General features: G+C 38.3%; 1 protein-coding gene across 1 annotated transcript in view; it reads left to right on the forward strand.

Moving 5' to 3' along the window:
• Positions 1–767, forward strand: part of LOC137781104 (junctophilin-1-like) — a 42,887-nt gene extending 42,120 nt beyond the window's left edge. The window contains exon 7 of the mRNA XM_068569675.1: positions 1–767. This exon is cut by the window's left edge and continues 2,456 nt beyond it. The gene's annotated coding sequence lies outside the window, so the exon portion shown is untranslated.
• Positions 768–7,500: the final 6,733 nt, after the last annotated feature.

Consider the following 7,500-nt stretch of genomic DNA (forward strand, 5'->3'; position numbering starts at 1 on the left):
ACATTTCGCAGATAGTTCTATTGCAATATTATGATTTATAGTTTACCTTGGTGTTATTGGTGGAGGTTGTGTTGCTTGTTCAAACTAATGAACACTAATGATGATCGTGTCCCGGTTGGCCTGGAGCTCTGCCGCTAACCCCTTCTCTTCAAGCTCCTTTTCCACAACATTACCGAAAACACAATGAGTGCAGCACACTAGTAAAACAAATCCTCAAAGATACTGAATCGGCCAGGACAAATTCCTCGTTTGTACAAACTTACTTGGTAATTAAACGATTCTGATTCTGATTCAACAGGAATGCTGTCTCGTGACAGTGACACTTCCACTGGTGTTTGTGAAGTGTACCAGTATAGAAAAACACGGGATCCATGTACAACACAATGCTTGCTGATGTTTTTTTCTTTGTTTTAACCATATTTGACTATATATTGGAATATGCAACAGACTAAGGTACAACTATGTTACTGTCTCATGATTCACTGTAGGCCAACAAAGTTGTTTGAATTTTTGGCCATTATGGGAGAGGTAGAGCTGTTTGAAATGTTAGTTTTGTTGTACCATTTTAGTCAGTATATTTTTTTATGATCACTGCTAAACTAACAGTGAATGACTCTACTGTAGAGGTAAATACTATTTATTGATGTTGAGTTGATGATAATGATTTATCTTCTGTTGTTACACAACAGACTATGTTGGAGCCTTTGTCACACAGTGGTTATCACGCAGTAATAAACGTTTATGATTTTAGTAACACATACCCTCCAAGGAATTTTATTTATATATATATATATATATATATATATATATATATATATATATATATATATATATATATATATATATATATATATATATATATATATTAATTAGATTTGTATTATATAAGTGACAGTCAGTCAATCAGTCCTTGGAATAATTAATGGTTTGCTTAGGTATTATAGCATAAATGCTGTGATCCTGAATAAAAATTATTTATTTTTTCATCATATTTTCTGAAAATATAAATTATTCAGCTTTAACCAGTACAAAAATTGGATTGCTTATTAAGATGAATATTATTGGCATTTGATTAACTGTCTGTGTGTACTATTTGATGTCATATTATCAATGGATTTAGTCATGATACCTGCTCTGTGTAACACTGGCCTCATGATTAATTTTCAATTATTGCTCAATATTCTGTATGTTAAAACAACAGGCAAAATGTCTAAATGTTAATGGTTAATATGGATTATTTTATGGTATTGTAATGAACAAAGTAGTTCCATTAAGTTCTTTCCAGCAAACGTGTCAGGACATTATTCATAAATTACAGACACGGAAAGAAAAAGCATCACTGTGATGGAATGGGTTTTAATACATACAGTGTACAGTTGGTTTACCATCAACAATATTTATGATGGGGTTGTTGATTAATTGGATTCTTTGTTATACATTTACACTCTGTAGATTGTTTCTGCCGATTAATTAGGTTGTTTATCGCTCACATGTAAATCTGCGTGCATGCACTGGATGATGATCACTTGCATTACTTTCAGATAACTGCTCAGCTGGGATGTTGTTTCATTGTCAGCTTTTTACATGTTCAACTGGAACAATACTGCCTATTGAAATAGTGTAGTGATCAGTTGCTTTGGATTTTAAAAAAAAAAGTTGAATGCCCTAAAATATGATGACCAGTACTTTCGATTTGGCGATGTTATAATCAGAGTATTCCACTCAAGGTTTATGATCAACAACAGCATCAGAAAAGCCGAGAACGATATTCATTTGTTGTTTGGTTCTATGTTGTTTATTTAGATGTTTTTCATTTATTCAAAGCTGCTGGTGTGTGAACGGTTGATTCAAAAAAACGTTTTTGCCCATTTGAAATCAGCCACTACTAGCATAAAGCCGAGTCGAACATACTTGTGTATTTGGATAAAAGGTTAGCTAGGATATTTGAACTCTTAAAGAAACATTGTCTTAAATCTGTTTTCACCTTGATGACTGGAGTTAGGGTAACTTATTTTTCTTATGATGTGATGCCTCGGTTAGCATGCAGATATTGTGTTGTTAGTTGGGATGTCAAAGTAAATTATTATTAATATAAAATATTCAGTCAGTCAGACAGAAAGAGTTGAGTGGATTCCATGAGTTAAAGTCAATGAGTGAAATCGGTTTGCAAACTTAGTCCCAACAAGGCTTCACAATGCATTTTTGAGAAATAACTGAATAAAAAGCCTCATTCCCATTTGGTTCCCCACCTGACAAACACAGACTCTTCATCAGTGGGGCTAAGTCTCAGACTAAGATGCTTTATGTGTCCCTCTAGCATTAGCTTTGTATGTGTCAGACACGGCAGGTCATTTTCCGTTTGTGATATGGGTAGTGTCTTTTGAAATGAAATTTCCGTGTTCACAAAAAAAAAAAAAAAAAAGTCTGCTCAGTACACACATAAAATGTCTTTTCAAAATAAACGTCTGTTAGTTTTACAAAACTACATTGTCAGATTTTGGCAACTAAAGTAAGCAAGGTTTAGGAAAAGATCATGGTTATATAAAATATTTACGTTTGTTGAAGTGTGTAAGTGACATAACAAAAACAAACAAACATTGACATAGTTTCACAGGGCACGTGAACAGCAGACCCCTAAGTGAAAGTCCTGTGTTTGTTTGACCCATCCAACCTCCCCTCCGATGCAGTTGTTTTTTCGATCTTCATAATACCTCAGTTGCTCTGAGCATCGAAGAATGACAAGGATGGGTTTGGGTTAGAGTTAGAAGAAAGCATTGTGCGTCTCTACAGACACTAAAGGGAGTCTTGTTTTTTTTTTAGTTGAAAAGGATTACAGTGCGTAGAAGCAACCAAGTTCTGAGATAAAGTGCAGATTGAAGTGTAGAACTATGGTGTCGTGTGGAATGCCTTGCTGTTGTCCGTGCTTCAGTGTGTGTCTCTTTGAATGATACTGTGCTATTTTAATTAGTAGAAGTCGGACTTACGGATATTGTACTATAGTAGGTGAAATGAGTCAAGTGGTAAAGCAAAAAGTTCACATGTAGAGGTACAACAGTCCAACACGTTCTGTCTCCCAACTTATCAAATACAGCAGTGCGTCAAACTATGAGCCGCTACCTACCCGTCAAGCATCAGTTCTGCTTGTATCTTTTGAAAATAAAAACATGTGTGTTTGGAAACAAATACTTAGTTAGATTTAATCAACAAAACTATTTGGTTAGGTTTAATCAACTAAAATACTTGGTTAGGTTTTGAAATATTGTGGTTTGGGTTAAAATAAGTCTGTTTGTTACGTAGTTAAAGCTACTACGAGAATCATTTATTTTGTGTTGATTCTGGCGGTCCCTGTGTACAAAAGCGGTAGTGTTCCTGAGCATCAGAGTCCCTTTAGAAAACCTCTCATTTAACTGCAGCAGAGTCTGACAGTCTGCTCCAGTCAGTCCTAGTTCTGATTCTACCGTGCCTCACTCCCCTTCAGCGGGCCTAGCAGTACGGCTTGGGTCTCATCTTTTAGTTTGACATGTGACACGAATACCATACTCCTGGGGTCCATCCATGCACCCTGACCTCTTCACTATGCAGACTTTAGGCTCATCCGAGATACCGCACAATGCATGCTAGACACGCAGAACGTTTGACACTCAGGGACACTGACCAAGTTCTGTATTTGATGACTTGAGACTGAGAACAAGTCTGCTCTCAAAAATGCATACAAACCACTCTCCAGCAAAAACGTTTCGAAGTGTGGCAGCATCCAAAAACATATTCAACCTCGCATTCAACCTCACGTTTGACTAATGGTTGTTGCTACAGACAGCTCGCAGTAGAGCTGACGCTCTGTGTCCTAACACTGATATGCAGCATTAAAGCTTTCAAATGACATCGTAACAACATGCACACGGCAAAGAGATCCGGTTTAATGCAGTGCTATTTTCAGCCTGAGCAGTCGCTCATGTTGGGGCCTCCATCGGCTAATCCCAGAGGGAGACCCGTGGCGGGCGCAAACACGTGTACCTCACAAATTAGCTGTTGGTGATTTCGTTATGCACCTTCAATTCCTTTTGCTGGGGTGTTGGTTTCAAGTTAGTTAGTTTCAAGTAGAGATAACACTTAACACTACACTTTACTCTGCTTGGATCTTAGAGAGGAACCGAGGCTGTTGCTAGAGAAAAGAGGAAAGACAGGGCTGGAAAAGCACTTGTCTGATACATTGTTGTTTATTGAGGAGAGCAGGGAAGAGAAGATGAGTATCGGCTGTGTTGGGAAGGTTTTTGCGCTCTAAAGTATAAATGGCAGCAAATTTGGTCATTAACTTAACAAGAGCAGTTTGTGTTTAGGATAGCCTGTGCCAAATCGGAGAAGCCTTTAAAGTACGTTTAGGTATGTAATGACCTCCAACAAATATTTGTACGGTATAGTTTTTACCGCCCCGACAGGACAATCTCTTATGGCTGAGAACTGAAATAAAAATGACACGTTTTTTGTTTCTGAGGCATTTCAAGCGCCTTTTTTTCTAAAACTGTTCTTGACTGTATTTTGAATATTTGCCTTGATTGCTGAACGCAATGATCACCTCGGCTGTTGCTGGTGATGCAGCGCACATATTGTTGTCAGTTATTTTACATGACATTTGTTTGTTTTTTGGCAATTGTTTCTATGGATATCAATTAAAAAGCAGGTTTACATTTTACATCCTGTGTTTGTGTGTTCTTTGTCCCCTTGCATTGCTTTCCAGTTTCCATGCATCGTGTTCTGATCGCGCCGTTAAAATGTAAAAAATGTGTAATGTGGTTGCAGTCTCGTTCAGAGCAGTTGAGACAATGAGGGCGACAGACAATGAGCGTTCCCTCCTGCCTACGTTGATCTGGGCCCCCAGCATGAAGCGTTTTATTCCATTGGAGAAGCCCCAACTAAAAAAGCACCTACAGTGTGAAAGTTGTCCGGGCTCTGCTACGACCAAAATAGTTCTGATGGCTGTCAGCTGCTGGCCTGCCTGGAGACTGACGCACACTAAGGTTTTGGAGAGGGAGCGCTTCCACACACAAAGTAATATGACATTATTCTGATGGTGGTGCTAGGACAGCTACGATTTTCCAAGTAGTTTTTATTCGCAGACAACGTCAATAAATGGTCGAGATTCAAAGTTGGCACAGTTAAGCCAGTTCTAGAGGCCTGCAAAGTGAATTTAATGAACAACGAGGGCTTTTGTATCTCCACATAAAACAGATCAAATTGAAGATTATTACTGGAGGATGCAATTTAAGCATCATCATCAAATTAAATAATTTTGATTTAATTTATAGTCCCTTACAAAGCTCAATTTTTTTCAATTGTGTTTATAAGCCATGGTAGCAGATCTGTTCATGGGCCCACTGTGCCTGGTAGTGGCCCCTGATATTCTTTCAGGCTGATATGGACTCAATTATTGTTCCAAAGTATTGCGATAGCGTCCCGGTGCAGACTCAGGCTCTGACCCCTCTAGCACTGAGGCCCATCTCCATCGCCAGGACCCATGATGCAAAATCATGTGCGTTATCACATGTTTATTGCTCTTCTTTATTAATAAATATTGTACTACAGCTACAATATATTTTTCCTCCATTTCTGGTTTCATCTTCGCATTGACTTTTCATATAATTCCATCTGTTTGGTGTGAACGCTGCATTTCACTTATAAAAGAAGTAATCACTGCAAACTAACTTCAATGTGAGCACACCCAACATGGCAAAAGCTTATTAAAATCAATTTTAATCCATGTTTGTTTCCTAATGAAATAAGCATAGCTAACTAAAATTAAATTAAACATTACTTTATCTAACTTTCTAAGTTATAGTTATATCCAAATATATAAGTTGTAAAGTTTAACGTGGTGTTGTTGGTGGAGGTCGTGGGGCTTTTTCACATTCTGGGGATCATCTTTGGCGACATCGCTTCCTTCTCCAAGCTCTGGACCTGAAAGAGTCTGAGAGGTCAGAGCTCCAGGAGAGCTTCATTACAGATTAATCTGCTGATTATCTTCTCAATTCTCGTGCAGACAGTATAGACAGAGGGCCCAGACATTTATCGCCCCCCCAGCTGGACTCTGCTGGGCCGTCCTGTCAGGAGAGGGCGAGGGTGAGCTTAGTCCATGTTCTATAGTTTGGAAGGAACAGTATTTCAGTGTTACAAACGCCAAGGTCAAGTGCCCAAGGTTTCAGGCTGTAAACGAGAGACAGTGTGAAACCTCAACCATCTCCTATGCATACGTCTCCTATTTCACAGGTCATCACTTCTCCGCCGCGGGACACCACACAGGCTACGTTTGCATTGCTTTTCATTGAGCAGAGAGTGAGTCGCCCGGTCTGACCGAGGACTGGTCAGCAGAGGACACATCGAGAATCACTCTGGAGCCTTCAGCTGCATCGGTTCACTCTGTGAACATTTGGTGAATTTGTGAGAAATTAGTCTAAAAGCTAAATCCACAAACTATATTTTTTCATCCTTGTGTCTATCACATTTAATCTAATAAACAATTATAATAAAGGTTTAGTTGCATACATAAAACTAGAAATAGCACCTGGCTCAGTGATTTTATACTTATAATGCAATATTTATATGCGTGGACCCCAAGAAGAATATCTGCCTCCTTTATAAGAAAAGCTTATGGGCTTGACGCATGACGGTGACCATGGCTCTTTATATTTTCATCTCTTGTATTTAAATTAAGTTGACAGGGTTATTCCTCCGATGTCCTTTGAAAAAAGGACAATATTAAACGATATTGACTTATTTATACATCTATAATTATTAATTCATCTATTGCCTCATATATTTATTTTAGGATTTATTTTATAGGTATGTTTATTTATTTCATATTGAATTAAATGGGCTTCTATGTAAATCTGTTTAAGGTGAAAACATGTTACAACTTGTTATATTATTGTGCTTTTATTGAATGATTATGGGAGTCTTATTGCTTCCTAAAAAGTTTAAATATACTCTCCCCACCCGCTCAGGTCGGAGTTTCATCTTTCCCTAAACTTGGACCCTTAAAACGTTGAACACGCAAGTGTGAAAGCAGACTTTCGCTGCTACATAAACTCTGTACTAGCTCAACTTAATCACACACACACACACACACACACACACACACACACACACACACACACACACACACACACACACACACACACACACACACACACACACACACACACACACACACACACACACACACCTTGGTGTCTTGTTGATCCTGGGGAGAGTAATCATATCTGGAGCTCGAAGGCTCTTAATGAATGACAGCAGTGAGCAGCTGATCGTGTACCTCTGTCACCCTGCAATAACTTTATTTATAAAGAGGTCTGCAGAAATAGATTAACAGCCATACACCTAGAATATTTTCATTCGTCTTAAACATCCGTTCAAACATGACATCATCATGGGTCAGAAACTGTGGAAGCGTTTGTGTTAGTTAGTGGTCCTCATGTGGCAAATTCAGTCTGAAAATGTAAACATGTT

This window comes from Clinocottus analis, unplaced genomic scaffold, assembly GCF_023055335.1.
Source record: "Clinocottus analis isolate CAN_PGR_092001 unplaced genomic scaffold, fCliAna1.0.p SCAF_11, whole genome shotgun sequence".
NCBI lineage: Eukaryota > Metazoa > Chordata > Actinopteri > Perciformes > Cottidae > Clinocottus > Clinocottus analis.